Source organism: Bos mutus, chromosome 20, assembly GCF_027580195.1.
Source record: "Bos mutus isolate GX-2022 chromosome 20, NWIPB_WYAK_1.1, whole genome shotgun sequence".
Lineage (NCBI taxonomy): Eukaryota > Metazoa > Chordata > Mammalia > Artiodactyla > Bovidae > Bos > Bos mutus.
Window position 1 is genome coordinate 53,373,547 of NC_091636.1, and position 19,035 is coordinate 53,392,581.

The window sequence follows — 19,035 nt, forward strand, 5'->3', positions numbered from 1 at the left end:
AAAAAAATGGGCAGAGAAACTGAATAGACATTTTTCCAAAGAAAACATACAGATGGTCAACAGGCATATTAAAAAGTGCTCAACATCCTTAATCATCAGAGAATGCAAATCAAAACCAGAGTGAAATATCACTTCACACCTGTTTGAATGGGTGTTATCAAATGTCAAGAAATAATCAGTGTTGGCAAAGATGTGGAGAAAGGGGCCCCTTATGACCATCTGGGCATGTAAATTGGTCCAGGTGCAATTGAGAATACACAGATTTCTCAAAAAATTAAAGATAGAACCCCTATATGATACAGCAGTCTCCTTTCTGGGTGTATGTCCAACAGAAATGGAAACAGTAACAGAAAGAGATATCTGCATTTCCATGTTGACTGCAGCATTATTCGCAATAGCCAAGAGGTGGAAACAAACTCTTATTAGGAAAGGTTTTCCCTGGTGGCTCTGCCAATGCAGAAGGTGCAGGTTCGATCCCTGGGTTGGAAATATCCCTTGGAGGAGCAAATGACAACCCAATCGAGTATTCTTACCTGGGACATTCCATGGACAGAGAAGTCTGGTGAGCTACAGTCCATGGGGTCACAAAGAATAAGACATGACATAGCAAGAGACTTTCAGTTTTTCACTTTTCAAAGCACTCAAACAAATCCAGGAAAAAAAAAGAAATGGTGGATGTCAGGGTCTTGAGGAGGGGGAAATGGAGAGCTGTTGTCTGATGACTAAAAGATTTCAGTCACGAAAAGTGGAAAGTTCTAGAACTCTGTATAATATTGTACCTACAGGAACAATACTCTATGGTTAAAATTTGATAAAAGGGAGAGCTAGTGTTTGTGTGCTTTACAATAATAATAAGCCCCATGTTCTTAATGACCGGTCTACTCTGCCTCAGAAAGTTAAAAATAAATAAATAGATCTAAGAATTTCAATATCTTAAAGGTCCTTGGTGCTCTTCCTTCTGTCAGTCTCTGATGCTGTGCTCACTTCTTTCCAGTCTCAGCTCCTCTACCTTTGAGCACAGCTGAGTTTCACATTTTTGTTCGTTATAAACTCATCTCCAACTAAGGACCTTGGTGTCCACTGTTTTCTTGGTCTGGAATGATTTTTTTTTTTTTTTTTTTTTTTTAAGTGATTCTGGTCTATTCTCAAATGTCAGGCCCACAGGAGAGACCTTCTTCCTGACCATTCATTTCGAACTTCTTGCTTAAACCTGCTAAACTCACTTGCCTTAAAACATCCTATTGTTTTTCGTGTGGTTTTCCCGCCATAGTATATATTTTTATATAAAAACTATTATGTGTTTACTTTTTAAGCATAATATAATAACAATCTTTTTTAGTAAATTAACATCTCCAGCTTTAGAGCAGTGAATAGTAATGGAAGGTCAATATCTGTGCTGAATATTAAATAAAATAAATGACTGATTAAAGGAATTTAATATTTAAAATTAAAATCTGTAAGTGAAACCCTTAAAACCCACATGAAATGGTATCCTTTCATAAAACTTCCTTAAGTCTTTCAAATATGGAGGATGTTGTTTCTCATCTCAACTCTTTTTGCCTTTTATTCATACATTTTTAAATACCTTATCACTTTCCAGTTACCTTACAAGATTATTGTGAAAATTAAATAATAAATAATATGAGAATGAACTTGTGCATTATAATGTAGCATACAATTCTTTTCAGCAATGTGGAATTTGAACTTATTTATATATGTTCTGTTTATCTTATCAGTCTCTGGTTGCTTTATGGACTATCTTCAGTTTCAACTTTTAAATTTGGCTATCCTAAAAAAACACAGTACAGTAATTTTAATGTATTGAAAGTTGATTAAAATTTTTTACTGAGTACAAAACAGACACAATGAACATGAATTTGAACAAACTCTGGGCATGCCACAGACCGTGGGGTGGCAAAGAGTCATACATGATATAGCAACTGAACAACAACAACAGCAACAGATTAAGTTGATATCTGCCATCATATGATTTAGAAATTCATTTAATCCTGTTTCTTTATGACCACCCTGCTCCAAATATTTGAGAAATGAAAGTGGATATCCTTCTTGTTTTTGAAAGTTGACAGTCTAGTGTGAAGAAACAAGAAGATGTGATAAATTTTATAGTAAAAGAAAAGTTGTTTGCAGTGTGTTATGTGTGGGTACAGGGAAAAGGAAGTGCCTAAGCCATGCACAGTGGTAAGAATTGCAACTTGAGGAAACAGAGACAGAGACAGAATACTGCTTGTGTTTAAAGGATGCATATAAAATTTTTGAGTGCTAAAGTTGTTAAAGCTTCCAAAAGTATGTGGGCAAGCATTGCACATTCAAACTACTATAATTAACCATATAGATTATAGAGTTTTAGTGGGTGTGACTTATGAGAAAGTGCCTTCTTGATCTGTTAAGCAGTTTAAGTGTAGGGTGTGAAAACTGACAATTGGGTTATAATTAGAAAACTCGTATGGATAACATGATTTATGGCATGCAAGAGGATAAAAGAACACTGAGAACCATTTAGGGTTGGAGACTGAATCTCTGCTGACACCAGTACACATGCAGGTAGCATATATGGGGTAGCCTTGGGTTACAGTGTCTCCTAAACCTTCCCTGGTGGCTCAGCAGTGATGAACCCACCTGCCAAGGCAGGAGCTGTGGGAGGATCTCTGGGTTGGGAAGGTCCCCTGGAGAAGGAAATGGCAACCCACTTTAGTATTCTTGCCTGGGAAACGCCATGGACAGAGGGTCTGACCCGCTACCGTCCATGGGGTCCCGAGAGAGTCAGACACGACTTAGCGACTAAACAACTATGAACTGTCACTTAGTAGATACAACAGGCTTGTGATTTGATGTAAAAGTTGGCTGTGTTGGTAAGATTATGACTGAGAAGGTAAACTTGAACCTGAATATAAATATAAACTATTTTAATTATCAGACCCTCCGAACATAAGATCTTATGTGTATATAAAAATGTAGCACACGTCTTTTTCTTTTCAGGACATTTTATCACATTTTCTCACTACTTAGAATTCAGAGGTGTTAATATCTCAGAGTTAAGCAATATTATGGCTCCTATAGATTTATATTTTCTAAAGAAAGCTATGTGTAATTCAGTTTTAAATCCAAAGTTCATTTGACTCCATATTTTACATGGAAATTTGATGTATATCAGATCAGATCAGTAGCTCAGTTGTGTCCGACTCTTTGCGACCCATGAATCGCAGCACACCAGGCCTCCCTGTCCATCACCAACTCCCAGAGTTGACTGAGACTCATGTCCATTGAGTCAGTAATATGGCATGCTAAAAATTTTAACTCTATTTTCTTACAAACTGGAAACAAGATGTTATATACTGTATTTTAATTAAAGCAACACACGTTCATGTAAATTAAAGACATTGAAATATTCCAAAGAAGGGAGGTTCATCAGTTCAGTTCAGTTCAGTTGCTCAGTCATGTCTGACTCTTTGCGACCCCATGAATCGCAGCAGGCCAGGCCTCCCTGTCCATCACCAACTCCCGGGGTTCACTCAGACTCACGTCCATCGAGTCAGTGATGCCATCCAGCCATGTCATCCTCCATCGTCCCCTTCTCCTCTTGCCCCCAATCCCTGCCAGCATCAGAGTCTTTTCCAATGAGTCAACTCTTCGCATGAGGTGGCCAAAGTACTGGAGTTTCAGCTTTAGCATCATTCCTTCCAAAGAAATCCCAGGGCTGATCTCCTTCAGAATGGACTGGTTGGATCTCCTTGCAGTCCAAGGGACTCTCAAGAGTCTTCTCCAACACCACAGTTCAAAAGCATCAATTCTTTGGCACTCAGCTTTCTTCACAGTCCAACTCTCACATCCATACATGACCACTGGAAAAACCATAGCCTTGACTAGACGGACCTTTGTTGGCAAAGTAATGTCTCTGCTTTTGAATATGCTATCTAGGTTGGTCATAACTTTCCTTCCAAGGAGTAAGCGTCTTTTAATTTCATGGCTGCAGTCACCATCTGTAGTGATTTTGGAGCCCCCCAAAATAAAGTCTGACACTGTTTCCACTGTTTCCCCATCTATTTCCCATGAAGTGATGGGACCGGATGCCATGATCTTAGTTTTCTGAATGTTGAGCTTTAAGCCAACTTTTTCACTCTCCACTTTCACTTTCACCAAGAGGCTTTTGAGTTCCTCTTCACTTTCTGCCATAAGGGTGGTGTCATCTGCATATCTGAGGTTATTGATCTTTCTCCCGGCGATTTTGATTCCAGCTTGTGTTTCTTCCAGTCCAGCGTTTCTCATGATGTACTCTGCATATAAGTTAAATAAGCAGGGTGGCAATATACAGCCTTGACATACTCCTTTTCCTATTTGGAACCAGTCTGTTGTTCCATGTCCGGTTCTAACTGTTGCTTCCTGACCTTCATACAAATTTCTCAAGAGGCAGATCAGGTGGTCTGGTATTCCCATCTCTTTCAGAATTTTCCACAGTTTATTGTGATCCACACAGTCAAGGGCTTTCGCATAGTCAATAAAGGAGAAATAGATGTTTTTCTGGAACTCTCTTGCTTTTTCCATGATCTAGAACAAAGTTAAATTCTTTCAATTTCATTGTCAGTTATATTTTACCCATCATTAAGTATCTTTTTGGGTGTGCATCAGTTTGAAACATTTATGTAGTTAGTTTGTGGAATGTATGCTTTCAAAAAAGTTTTTCAGAACATATGGGAAGCACTTTTTTAAAATTACACATATACCATATATTATATGAATAGAAAACCAGAGCTCTAAGAAAAGGCACACAAGTATTAAATATTCATGATCAAGTCAGTATGCAAGCACTCTTGTTTCTTAGTGTTTAGCTTTAATTTCTTTCCCCAAAATACAAAATCCAAATTATAATTAAAATATTTCATTGTTATCTGAATCATAGCAAATAATTCCAATAATACCTGCAAATTACATGTATTATATCATATAAGGAATATGCTACTGAACCATATACTTTATTTTCCTAGAAGTGGTGGTAGATTTTGACTGCGTCTTCCGTGTATTCTTGACTGTGTTCACAGCTTTGATTAATTCTCACAGAACTTTTGTGAGTTATTGGACCTATTTTACATATGAGAATATTGGGCTAAAGACACATGAGTAGTACATGAGACACTCAAAACTGATAGAAGCATAAACTTGGCTTTGTTTATTCATTTGACTGTTTGTTCATTGACTAAACTGAATCTTGACTGCCTGCACCTGATAGCAAGTTCTAGTCTTTTTTGGAAGACCGGAAATGTGTAAGTCATGTAATAAATGACTAATATGACTCTAGGGGAAGAAAAACATTTTTTCCATATACCTTTTAGATTCTTGACTGGGGCTCTTGAAATAAGAGCAATTAATAAGAGAAAAACATACACATTTATTTAATATAAGGGTTTTTTTTTTTTTTTTTTTGTGAGATGGGAGTCCTCTTAAGGAAATTAAGATCCAAAGAAGCAGTTTGAGCCGATATTTATATACTGAGTTGGACAAAGAATAAGAAATTGTGAAAAAGTGACAAGGCAAAGGCTGCTTGGGCTACTTAGTGAATTAGGTAGAGAAGTGACTAGAAAGCTATGAGTTAATTTAGCAAGCCTTCTTTATACAGATTTCTCTTGGTGTCCACTTCCCAGTTTGGTGAGAATGTTTCTTTCCTTCTATATTAAAGAGGGCACCTCTTCTATTTGAGTTTTACCTCCTACTTTTAGGAAAGTCAGGGTATGCTTTTTGCATCTGGTGATTTTCAAGTGCCTTTAACTTAATCTGTATGCCTGAGTGGCATATTTTGGAGTGGCAAATTCTTTTTCTTTTTTAGTATCCATGTTATTTATTTATTTATTTTTCCCATATAATTTTAAAAATTGATATGTTGTATTTTCATTGTTATTTAGTTCAAGAAATTTTGCTTTTATCTTTTGTTTTGTTTTTTCCTTTTGACATTTTTTTTTTTTTTTTTTTTGGTACGGGGAGGGAGAGGGGAGGAGGGTTGAGGATGGGGAACACGTGTATACCTGTGGTGGATTCATGTTGATATATGGCAAAACCAATACATTATTTGTAAAGTTAAATAAAAAAAAAAAATAAAAAAAAAGAAATGTCAAAATGGAGTGGCAAATTCTTAACTTTTTTATGACTGTAAAGAGAACAGGGGACCTTAGGAACATGGTGATGGTCTCTGAAAACTCACTTGGGAACTGGTGATTTGCTGGTTATTAAAACAATGTCGTGGACTTTTCATTTAGAAGAAACAGCACATACAGAGGCATAAAGCTAGCAGGAGTGCAGCCTAGTCAGGAGATGGTGGTTTAGTCACTAAGTCATGTCTGACTCTTGTGACCCCATGGACTGTAGCCCACCAGGCTCCTCTGTCCATGGGATTTTCCAGGGAAGAATACTGGAGTGTGTTGCCATTTCCTCCTCAAAGGAATCTTGCCAACCCAGGGATCAAACCCAGGTCTCTTGCCTCTCTTGCATTGCAGACAGGCTCTTTACTGCTGAGCCACTATGATATGGTGAGCATGGTAAAATATGGATGGGTTGTGGGTTTTCCAGGGCAGGCAGTAAAGATGAGAAGAGAAGTGGAACTGCCTCCGATATTGGCAAGTCATGAATTTCTTGTGGGTTTTTTTTCTTTTTTTCTATTCTGCAGGTGAAGCAAAGGCATGAAGGAATTTCAAGCAAGAGTTTGAGGAGATGAAATATAGCTGGAGGGTAGATTTCAAAGGGAGAGGCGTTAAGGGAGCCCTTTGTCACTCCTGTTTGCATCACGTAGTGCTATACGCTGGGAATGACACAGTGAAGGCATAAGATATGCCTTCTGACTTCAGAGGGAAAAGAGTGAAAATCAAGACCTACACATTTTCATACTTGTGATTAAAAAATGCAGAGAAGATTTCCTCCAAAAAATAAGTTCTCTGGCGTTTAGAATAGACTGTCATGCATCATCTTCCCATGCTTTTATTCTTATTTTCCTTTCCTTTCTCTCCTTCCTCTGTATTTTATTTCCCAAACCCTCCATCTCCAAAGCCATGGAGAATACACCATTTCAGCTCAACAGTTGTTAAATCAGAGTTATGGTCAGCTCTGTGTAACAGAAACATGAAATAGTTGTGGCTTTACACAGACTGAAATACTTTCTCTCTTAACTGAGCTCAGAGAGGCAGCCCAGGGCTCACATGGCAGTTTGCTCTTCAGTGCTCTCTGAGATAAAGTTGCTTGGTTCCTCTGTCTCTAGGCAATGGCTTTCACTTTCATGATCCAATTGGGGGCTCCAGACATCACAATCAGGATTCTTGTATCGAGATGGAGGGATTGGGTAGAATAGATCAACAGCCTTCTAGGGAAATTTCCTAGAAAGTTAACAGAGTACTTGTCCCTATATTCCATTGGCTAGAATTCAGGAATTGGACCCTACTCAGCTACCAGTGAGGCTAAGAAATATAGTCTTTTTTTCCAGGGAAGTGAGGTTAAGAGACTTAAGTCTGGCATAAGATAATGAAGCTACTCTGAGTCTCTGTGCCAGTAGGATTCCTTTAGTATTTTTTGATGATTTAAATCAAACCAAATAATCATTTTAAAATTAATTTCATGAAACACTATTATGTGAAATGCACACATACATACAAGAACATAAAACACAAAAAAATAGTATGACAGGTAGAAGTACTTTTCGAAGACGTGAAGAAAATAAAAATATTCATCACTCTGACAAATACAGATAAGCCAGGAAATATTGCATTGGATACCATTTTCTTTCTTCTATTGTTGTTTTCTAATTTTTTGAATAACTTTGCTATGTATTATGAAGATTAGAATCAGAAACCTGAAAACTGGGGATAATTCTATGATATTAACTGTTGCAGCCAAATCAAACAATATTGTCAGTATCATTTTACTTATGCATATCCTTTCAGGACATTGCTCTTCCTACTTCTATGCATAATTTCTGGAATGTATGAAATAATAAAACCCTATATAAACATGTTTGCATTAATTTAAAAATAATGAAGTGTATCTTGAGAGAGAAGAATAGCAACAATGTGAATGATCTCCAATATGTATATATGTGTGTGTGTATGCCAACATAGTAGGAATGTTCATATACATTTTTACTCTATATATAGTGAATAAAATATTGCTCATAGTGGCATAGAGTATATGCCTTTGCAACGTTTACTCATGCACATTTAGTTCCATATTTGAATGATTTCCTTAATTTCCTCCATGAATGACTTCCTTAATTTCCTCCATTTAACTTAGTGAGAAATCAGGATTTGATTGATGAAATGAAACTTTGTTATCCAGTACAGTACTTTCACTTCCTTGATTGTGACAAGTTTTAAGTAAGAAACAAAGTATGTCAACCACATCATAGCATGCTTTTTAAAAAGTATGTTTTTTCTTTTGTAACACATTATTACAATTAAATGTTCTAAGTTGAAACTTGGAATTTTAACACCATTCTTGCTATACAAACCCTGAACTAATTTGTCTGTTTCCCATGTATTTATTACTTCACTCAACAAATAATTACTTATTGGCTACAATATGTAAGGTACTTCACTAGCCAGTATAGGAGATGGAAAATACAAAATACATAAAACATAGTGTTTGAACTATAAAAAATCTGATTCAAAGGAAAAATTAAATAGCACCTACATAAATAGAATAGTGGTTTGCAAAAGTAAGAAAGAATTAGATAAATGTTATAGAAATTCAGAGGAGCAAGTGATTACATTAAACTAGACTGTTGCATTCGGAGAAGGCAATGGCACCCCACTCCAGTACTCTTGCTTGGAAAATCCCATGGACGGAGGAGCCTGTTAGGCTGCAGTCCATGGGGTCGCTAAGAGTTGGACACAACTGAGCGACTTCACTTTCACTTTTCACTTTCATGCATTGGAGAAGGAAATGGCAGCCCACTCCAGTGTTCTTGCCTGGAGAATCCCAGGGACGGGGGAGCCTCGTGGGCTGCCATCTATGGGGTCGCACAGAGCTGGACACAACTGAAGTGACTTAGAATAGCATGATATATCACTTGACTTTCAAGTGAAGAATTTGAGATGTTACTGTATTTTCAAGTTAATAAGTTAGGTTGCCACAGTTTTATAGATGCTGGCAGAACACAAAACCTCTGGACTGAAGGCTTTATTACAGCACAGCAGAAAGCATGAGTTTCCATTGTCCTTGCATGCCACTGGGGAACAGGAAGCCGCCAGATATATAATGCACACTTAGTGTATTCGGGTCACAGCTAAGGACCCCTGAATTTTGGGATCCCCTGTCTCCTAAAGGATCTAGTAACACACCTCTCCAACCTTTTACCTAGATAAAGACATGATATTTATAATTGTCAGAAAATAAATCTACCTGCTTCCCCCAAAGAAGGTTCTGTCTATTCGAAGACTATTTGCTATATAACATCCTTGAAAAAATAGAATGAAACAAAGCTGTCAATGCCTCTTGCTCAGAAAATGTGCAGAAACACAAAAGACCCAAAGAGAATTGTCTCTTCAAATAGAGAAGTCTTTATAAAGAAACACCCTTTAATCCAGGCTACAAAAGATAGGTTTTACTAAATGGGGTTTGGGGAATAAGGCTTTTACAGCAAAGAAAATTGAATTAACCATGTGAGAAAGTAATGCCTTCAAGTGTGTAGTGGGTTTATCACCACATCTATGAAACTTAAATTAATATTTCACATTTTAAGACTATTTAAAATGTAATTTATATTTGTGTGCTTAGTCAGTCATGTCCAACTCTTTGTGACCCCATAAACTGCAGCACGCCAAGCTCCTCTGTCCATGGAATTCTCCAGACAGTGATACTGAAGTGGGTTGCTATTCCCTTCTCCAGATTTTCCCAACCCAGGGATTGAACCTGGGTCTCCTATATTGCAGGCAGATTCTTTATCACCTGAGCCACCAGGAAAGCCCATTTTAAAATTAAATATACATATTTTATTTTTTCAATCTATTTATTCAATTGGAGGATAAGTACTTAATAATATTGTGATTTATTATTATTATTATTATTATTTTGCCAAGCATCATTATGAATCGACCATAGGCTTACATGTATCTCCTCCATCCTGAAAGAGCCTCCCACCTCCCTCCCCACCCTATCCCTCCAGGTTGTCCCAGAGCACTCATTTGGGTGCCCTGTGTCATATATCAAACTCTCACTAGTAACCTATTTTACATATGGTAATATATATGTTTCAATTCTATTCTCTCAAATCATGCCACCCTCTCCTTCTCCCACTGAGCCAAAAGTCTATTCTTTACCTCTGAAATACATATATGTTAACTATAAAATAAATATATATGTTTTAAGTAAATGCAGTTGATCATACACAAATCTTGGGACTGTGAAGGACTATATCCTGAAATGGACAGATTGAAATTGAGAATATTGATTTGGGAGCCAACCTGGAAATAAAACTTGCAACTCATTTAGGTGAAGTTCTCTACAATGTCATGTCATCTATGAGTATTTGCATTTTGACTATAAACAAGAGCTGTTTAAGCTGACACTGAAGGAGACAAGTAAAATTAATTACTAATCAGATAACTTATCAATTGAGGAAGATTAAAACACTAATGGAAAAAACAGTAAAATTGAAAATGGCAGTGATGTTTTAGTTGCTAAGTCGTGTCTGTCTGACTCTTTGCAACCCCATCAAATGTAGTCTGCCAGACTCCTCTGTCCATGGGATTTTCCAGGCAAGAATACTGGAGTGGATTGCTATTTCTAGAGGACAGGTAGGTAAAACCAAAATTCAGAAGCCAGAATCAATGGAAATTCAGAACTAGGCTTAGAACAAGAGACTGCTACTGATATTATTCATCACTTGTTCTGAAAATGATGGAAACCACAGTTCAAAGGCTCAGATATACATCTGAGAATGCATCTTACCAGCAACAGCCGTTTTGCCTGTAAATACTAACCCAACAGATAACTTAAGGCTGTAGCTCAATCGGTTTAAAATCCGTATGCAATGGAGGAGACCTGGGTTCAATCCCTGGGTTGGGAAGACACTCTGGAGAAGCAAATAGCTACACACTCCAGTATTCTTGCCTGGAGAATCCCATGGACAGAGGAGCCTGGCAGGCTACAACCTATGGTATCACAAGAGTCGGGCATGACTGAGAGACTAAGCATGCATAGAACACAATATCCTGAATGTAGATAGGTAAGTAAATACATACATACGTATAAATGCACATACACAAAGATAGATAGTAGTGCATTTATTTTTATTAAACTGAAACATAGGTTTTGTTCAGTTTTTGTAATGTTTGCTTTATATAAGCACCCCAGAATTCAAATGTAAATTTCCTTATGTTTAAATCTGCCTGGCAGTATGGATTTTAATAATTTACCATTGAAAAGTTAAATTACATCATGTTCAAGATGCATCACATTCTTATGAAGAACAGCCTTCTCATCCAATGGGTTTGTAGGTTTGACAGGTGAGAAGATCCCCTTCTGTCCACTGGACATCATATTAGCATTAAATTGTGTTTCTCCACCTAAGATGTCCTTGTATATTTGCAATGAAAAAAATCCAAAAATTACAAACTTTCAATCATGCTTTATCTTCTTTGACATTTTCTCCTTAAATATTCGAAGTCAGATCAATTACTGCTAGTAATATGTGATGCTAAAGCTTAGAATTTGGTAGCAATTATAATTATAGGCTTTTTGAACATGTGAAATAGTATCTTACATTACTCCACACATACAGAAAATAGAAAGATGCATTCATAAAATAAGGTTGACAGTGTATATTTTACAGATGTTTCCAAAACAAGAAAAATACCAAAGAAATCTTCTTAAAAAATAAATAAATAAACAGAAGGTATTCTCTGGACTTCTTTGGGTTTCCAGATTTATAAATTGAGAATGAACAGAAAAGAAAGTCCAGTCAAAGGCCCAAGTTAAAAGCAATACATGTGGAGTAAATGTGATAGTATTTCTCTTTGAGAATGGCTCTGCCCCCAAGCCCTTTGATGGAATGATTATACTTAAAATCTGTAAATGGCTCATTACTGAATCTTGGGTGATGCTCATGAAAGTCAGCATAAGAAAAGCCTTAAGTGATACTCAGCGATTAAATCATAAATTCAAATATTTAGCTGAGCATGCTTAAAGATGATTCAATGAAAGTTTTTATTCATAAATGACAGATGTGAAGCTCAGAGAATAAACTGCTCATAAACAGATAGTTTTCTACAGAATAAGCATTTGAGGTCATGACTCAGTACAGAGGTCATGACTCAGTACAGAACTTAACTACAGAAGAAAGAATAGTTATGGAAGCAAGGGTACTAGTTTCTGGAGGCAGCGTTGAATCACCTCAATTAGATACTGCAGTGGGGTGAGAAGTCTGCATTTCACATTAGTGCAGGTAATGCTGTATTCATGTTTAGGGGATTATGACAGTATTATGACATTTATCAGAGAATGTTTTCATTGCTGCTGCTGCTGCTAAGTCGCTTCAGTCATGTCCGACTCTGTGCGACCCCATAGACAGCAGCCCACCAGGCTCCCCCGTCCCTGGGATTCTCCAGGCGAGAACACTGGAGTGGGTTGCCATTTCCTTCTCCAACGCATGAAAGTGAAAAGTGAAAGTGAAGTCACTCAGTCATGTCCGACTCCCAGCGACCCCATGGACTTGAAGCCCACCAGGCTCCTCCATTCATGGGATTCTCCAGGCAAGAGTACTGGAGTGGAGTGATCAAACAGCAAAAACCAACTCTGACCAAGGAAAGCAACAAAATGGTTTATTGGAAGAATATTCTGTAGCCATCAAAATTGGTGCAAGGCCTTAAAAATCAGGTTTGGCAAGAAGTAGTCTTGCCTGGAGAATCCGAGGGACGGGGGAGCCTGGTGGGCTGCCGTCTATGGGGTCACACAGAGCTGGACACAACTGAAGTGACTTAGTGGCAGCAGCAGCAGGAGGAACCAATAGGGACTTCCCTGGTAGCACAGCTGGTAAAGAATTTGCCTGCAATGCAGGGGACCCCCATTCGATTCCTTGGTTGGGAAGATCCCCTAGAGAAGGGATAGGCTACCCATTCCAGTATTCATGCACTTAACTGGTGACTCAGATGGTAAAGAATCGGCCTGCAATACGGGAGACCTGGGTTCGATCCCTGGGTTGGGAAGATTCCCTGAAAGAGGGCATGGCAACTCTCTCCTGTATTCTTGCTTGGGGAATCCCCATGGACAGAGGAGCCTGGTGGGCTACAGCCTATGGGGTCATAGAGAGTCGGACACAACTGAGCCATTAAGGCACCAGATAGCACAGGAACCAATAGAAGTTAGGCAGTAAGAAGCAATGTTTCTTACTGGTACTCGACACTGAAACTACGCAGCCAAGATCAGATCAGATCAGATCAGTCACTCAGTCGTGTCCGACTCTTTGCGAACCCATGAATCGCAGCACGCCAGGCCTCCCTGTCCATCACCAAATCCCGAAGTTCACTGAGACTCACGTCCATTGAGTCAGTGATGCCATCCAGCCATCTCATCCTCTGTCGTCCCCTTCTCCTCCTGCCCCCAATCCCTCCCAGCATCAGAGTCTTTTCCAATGAGTCAACTCTTCGCATGAGGTGGCCAAAGTACTGGAGTTTCTGCTTTAGTATCATTCCTTCCAAAGAAATCTCAGGGCTGATCTCCTTCAGAATGGACTGGTTGGAACTCCTTGCAGTCCAAGGGACTCTCAAGAGTCTTCTCCAACACCACAGTTCAAAAGCATCAATTCTTCGGTGCTCAGCCTTCTTCACAGTCCAACTCTCACATCCATACATGACCACAGGAAAAACCATAGCCTTGACTAGGCGAACCTTTGTTGGCAAAGTAATGTCTCTGCTTTTGACTATGCTATCTAAGTTGGTCATAACTTTCCTTCCCAGGAGTAAGCGTCTTTTAATTTCATGGCTGCAGTCACCATCTGTAGTGATTTTGGAGCCCAGAAAAATAAAGTCTGACACTGTTTCCACTGCTTCAGCAATATGTGAACCGTGAACTTCCTGATGTTCAAGCTGGTTTTAGAAAAGGCAGAGGAACCAGAGATCAAATTGCCAGCATCCGCTGGATCATGGAAAAAGCAAGAGAGTTCCAGAAAAACATCTATTTCTGCTTTATTGACTATGCCAAAGCCTTTGACTGTGTGGATCACAATAAACTGTGGAAAATTCTGAAAGAGATGGTAATACCAGACCACCTGACCTGCCTCTTGAGAAATCTTTATGCAGGTCAGGAAGCAACAGTTAGAACTGGACATGGAACAACAGACTGGTTCCAAATAGGAAAAGGAGTTTGTCAAGGCTGTATATTGTCACCCTGTTTATTTGACTTATATGCAGAGTACATCATGAGAAATGCTGGACTGGAAGAAACACAAGCTGGAATCAAGATTGCTGGGAGAAATATCAATAACCTCAGATACGCAGATGACACCACCCTTTTGGCAGAAAGTGAAGAGGAACTAAAAAGCCTCTTGATGAAAGTGAAAGTGGAGAGTGAAAAAGTTGGCTTAAAGCTCAACATTCAGAAAACAAAGATCATGGCATCCGGTCCCATCACTTCATGGGAAAAAGTGACCCTTAATTCATGCAACTGCCACCGAACTCTTTCCATAATGGCTGCTAAGTTCACCATGGCTGCATCTGGCCCTTAAGTCATTTACCACTGCTATGAAAAATGCATCATCTGCCCTGATATCCATCAATCATCTGCTCCAGGTTATTGCAACATGTCATTAATATTCACATGCCATCGATGTAAGTTCTAACTAAGAGATTAGAAGAAGGAGGCATCTGGTCCCTTTAGGTGTTATGCTTAGGGTTCTGTTTATCACGTTTCATATATTGGAGAGTTTCAGGAAAATAGGAAATGTATTTGAATAGTGCTTAGTTAAAAAGCAACAACAAAATAGCGAATGGCTGTAAAGTATTTCTATTGTGTTGTTTTCAACCAATGGTTTATTTTTTATTATTTACATTTTAATTCTAAGCTATACAGGGGCAGATTACTTGAAATAGGACAGTCAATTTTCACATTTGGATTTCTGTCCTCTCATTGTGTAGTAAATGAAGTTACTTTCACAAGTACAGTTGTGATGTTTACATTTGCTCTTTTGTTCAGTGGGGCCTCACTTACTGCTTCTCATAATTGTCATAATAGAGATTCAGAAACAATACATAGGTACATTAAATTGCTTTTGTATAATTTGGGGGTGCCATACGAGATAAATTATTGCAAAGAAATCAGTCATTCTATGTATCTGTAATGCCTTACAAAAGCCACTTTCTTCACCTTCTACTCATGAATTATGCTTTGTTAAACAACTTGGCATAAAGGGCAAAGATGTTAATTTCACTTAAAATCACACCAAATGGTGTGAAGACATTAAGAAAGCAAAACGTTCTATATATTAATCAACATGACTTCTAAGAAGAAAGTCTCTTTTTTTGAGATGCATGAGTTGGAAATTAAGAAAGTTTTTTATTTTATTTTATTTTTTTTTTCTTTTTTTAAACTTTAGTTTATTTTTAAACTTTACATAATTGTATTAGTTTTGCCAAATATCAAAATGAATCCGCCACAGGCATACATGTGTTCCCCATCCTGAACCCTCCTCCCTCCTCCCTCCCCACACCATCCCTCTGGGTCGTCCCAGTGCACCAGCCCCAAGCATCCAGTATCGCGCATCGAACCTGGACTGGCAACTCGTTTCTTACAAGTCTTTTAAAATATATATTTATTTATTTGGCTGCACTGAGGCTTAGTTATGGCATTCAGGATCTAGTTTCCTGACCAAGGATGGAACGCAGGCCCCCTGCAGTGGGAGTGTGGAGTGGTAGCCACTGGACCACCAGAAAAGTCCCCCAAATTAAGAAACTGTTGATAAATTAAAGTTAAAAACGATCCAAATAACTTATTAGATGAACTGGAAGACTATTCAAATCAATTATTCAAGTCACAAATGAGAAAATTGAGACTCAAAATTAGATGTTTCATGTGAGTGCGCATTTTAAATACGTTGTCAAAAAAAAAAAAGAGAGAAAATCTCTGTTTTTGGACTTTCTCTCCATTGCTCTTACCATGTTGGAGTTAGAGTGGTATTGCTCTTTTTTTTTTTTTTTTTTTTATGTGTTAGAAGCATTTTTGAATCATTTTAATTTAAATCAATCAAAATGTGTCTTTGCCCTTGACAATATTGCAGATTTCAATTTATATTTTCTAGCAACTAAAATAAAATTTCAATTCAAATTCAGTATAATTCTTGCACAATTGGTGATGTAAGAATCTGTCAGTTCAGTTCAGTTTAGTCACTCAGTCGTGTCCGACTCTTCTCGACCCTGTGAATCGCAGCATGCCAGGCCTCCCTGTCCACCACCAACCCCCAGAGTTCACTCAGACCCACGTCCATCGAGTCAGTGATGCCATCCAGCCATCTCATCCTCTGTCGTCCCCTTCTCCTCCTGCCCCCAATCCCTCCCAGCATCAGAGTCTTTTCCAATGAGTCAACTCTTAGCATGAGGTGGCCAAAGTACTGGAGTTTCAGCTTTAGCATCATTCCTTCCAAAGAAATCCCAGGGCTGAGCTCCTTCAGAATGGACTGGTTGGATCTCCTTGCAGTCCAAGGGACTCTCAAGAGTCTTATCCAACACCACAGTTCAAACGCACCAATTCTTCGGTGCTCAGCTTTCTTCACAGTCCAATTCTCACATCCATACATGACCACAGGAAAAACCATAGGTGTGCTTAGTCGCTCAGTTGTGTTTGACTCTTTGCGACCCTGTGGTCTGTATCCCACCAGACTCCTTTGTCCATGGGGATTCTCCAGGCAAGAATACTGGAGTGGGTTGCCATGCCCTCCCTTAGGGGATCTCCACAACCCAGGCATAAAACCCAGGTCTCCCTTTAGGCAGATTCTTTTACCATCTGAGCCACCAGGGAAGCCCATGGGGAGAGATACTGATAGAGAGAAGCACCTTGCTCTGGGCCTTGTAATTTTTTTCATTCCCTGACTTAGTGTCAACATTTTTCCCAATTGAGAAAAAGAATTATTCGATGATTGATTACTTATACTCAGTTTTTTAAATCATTTATATTTTCATGTCAACCACCTTGTAATTCATTTAGGTCTACATTTCGGTTTGCTCTGATTTGCAAGGGTGAACTTTATGGAGTGAGAAAGTGATACATCTAATGTTTTTTACTAGATGAAATAGCTGTAATCTTGAGTAAATAGTTTTCTTTTCCTAAACACATGGTAGCTCAGACAGTAAAGCATCTGCCTACAATGAGGGAGACCCGGGTTCAATCCCTGGGTCGGGAAGATCCTCTGGAAAAGGAAATGGCAACCCTCTCCAGTATTCTTGCCTGGAAAATCCCATGGACAGAGGAGCCTGGTAGACTACAGTCTATGGGGTTGCAAAGAGTCGGACATGACAAAGAGACTTCACTTTCACTTTCTAAACACATCTTGAAACACACATATATACAAAAAGAGAAAAACATGCTACACAGTTTAATGTGGTTTCAACAAGCTAATAATTTTACTCAAACTTTTCGATCCCAAATCCTGTCTTTTGTTTTCCAAAATGTTTCTGAAGTTTTATTGTCTAGTTGTACTAAAACCAAAGTTCAATCCTCAGTTCAGTTCAATTTCATCGCTCAGTCATGTCCGACTCTTTGCAACCCCATGGACTGCAGCACCAGCCTCCTCTGTCCATCACCAACTCACAGAGCTTACTCGAACTCATTTCCATCGCGTCAGTGATGCCATCCAACCATCTCATCCTCTGTCATCCCCTTCTCCTGCTTTCAATATTTCCAAGCATCAGAGTTTTTTCCAGCGAGTTGTTTCTTCACATCAGGGGGCTAACGTATTGGAGTTTCAGCTTCAGCATCAGTCTTTCCAATGAATATTCAGGACTGGTTTCCTGTAGGATTGACTGGTTGGATCTCTTTGCACTCCAGGGGACCCTCAAGAATCTTCTCCAACACCACAGTTCAAAAGCCTCAGTTCTTTGGTGCTCAGCTTTCTTTATAGTCCAACTCTCACATCCATCCATGACTACTGGAAAAACCATAGCTTTGACTAGATGGACTTTTGTTGGTAAAGTAGTGTCTCTGTTTTTAAATATGCTGTCTAGGTTGGTCATAGCTTTTCTTCCAAGGAGCAAGCGTCTTTTAATTTTATTCCTTTTAACTGTAGCCTATCAGGCTCTTCTGTCCATGGGATTTTCCAGGCAAGAGTGCTGGAGTGGATTGCCATTTCCTTCTCCAGGGAATCTTCCCAACCCAGGAATCGAGCCCAGGTCTCCCACATTGCAGGCAGATGCTTTACCGTCTGAGCCACAGGGAAGCCTTTTAATTTCAAGTCCTCAGCTTTCCTTATTTGAAAAGCAAAGCATTTCCCACTCTGTTCTTTTTGCCACCATCTTTTTTTTTTCAGTATCTCTCTTTGCATAGCTGCTAGAATTATGTGTAGTGTCATTCTAGGCTTGAATCTGAAGCTGAAGACCACATTCTAATCTACAGGCCTACTAAAACCCAAGCAAGCTAGTATTCAGTCATTGATATTCTTACTTGTTCAGTTGTGCTAATCTTATCCCAGATGTGGAGTGGCTTTCAATAGCATGCATATTTTTCAGCTATCTTCTTTCTTTAATTTTGCTTACTAAAGATTTTAAGTACCTGCTTGATTGCTGTGATGGTTTGTGAAATATTTTCAATCTGAGGGAATATTCCATGAAGTTCTGTGAGTCACATGTAATAGGTGATTGATCTATATTAAGTTGTATTACATCTAACAAAAGCAAGATAAACACAAAAACCAAATTAAAAATTTGCACTTAGTGTGGAGTCCCTAATAGGTCACATTTTGTAAGGCACATATTCATGGTCAATTTTTAAGCTCTCTAGGACTGCATTTCTATTGTTTTAAATAATTAAATACACATATATATATATAAAGCTGGGATTTAAAAT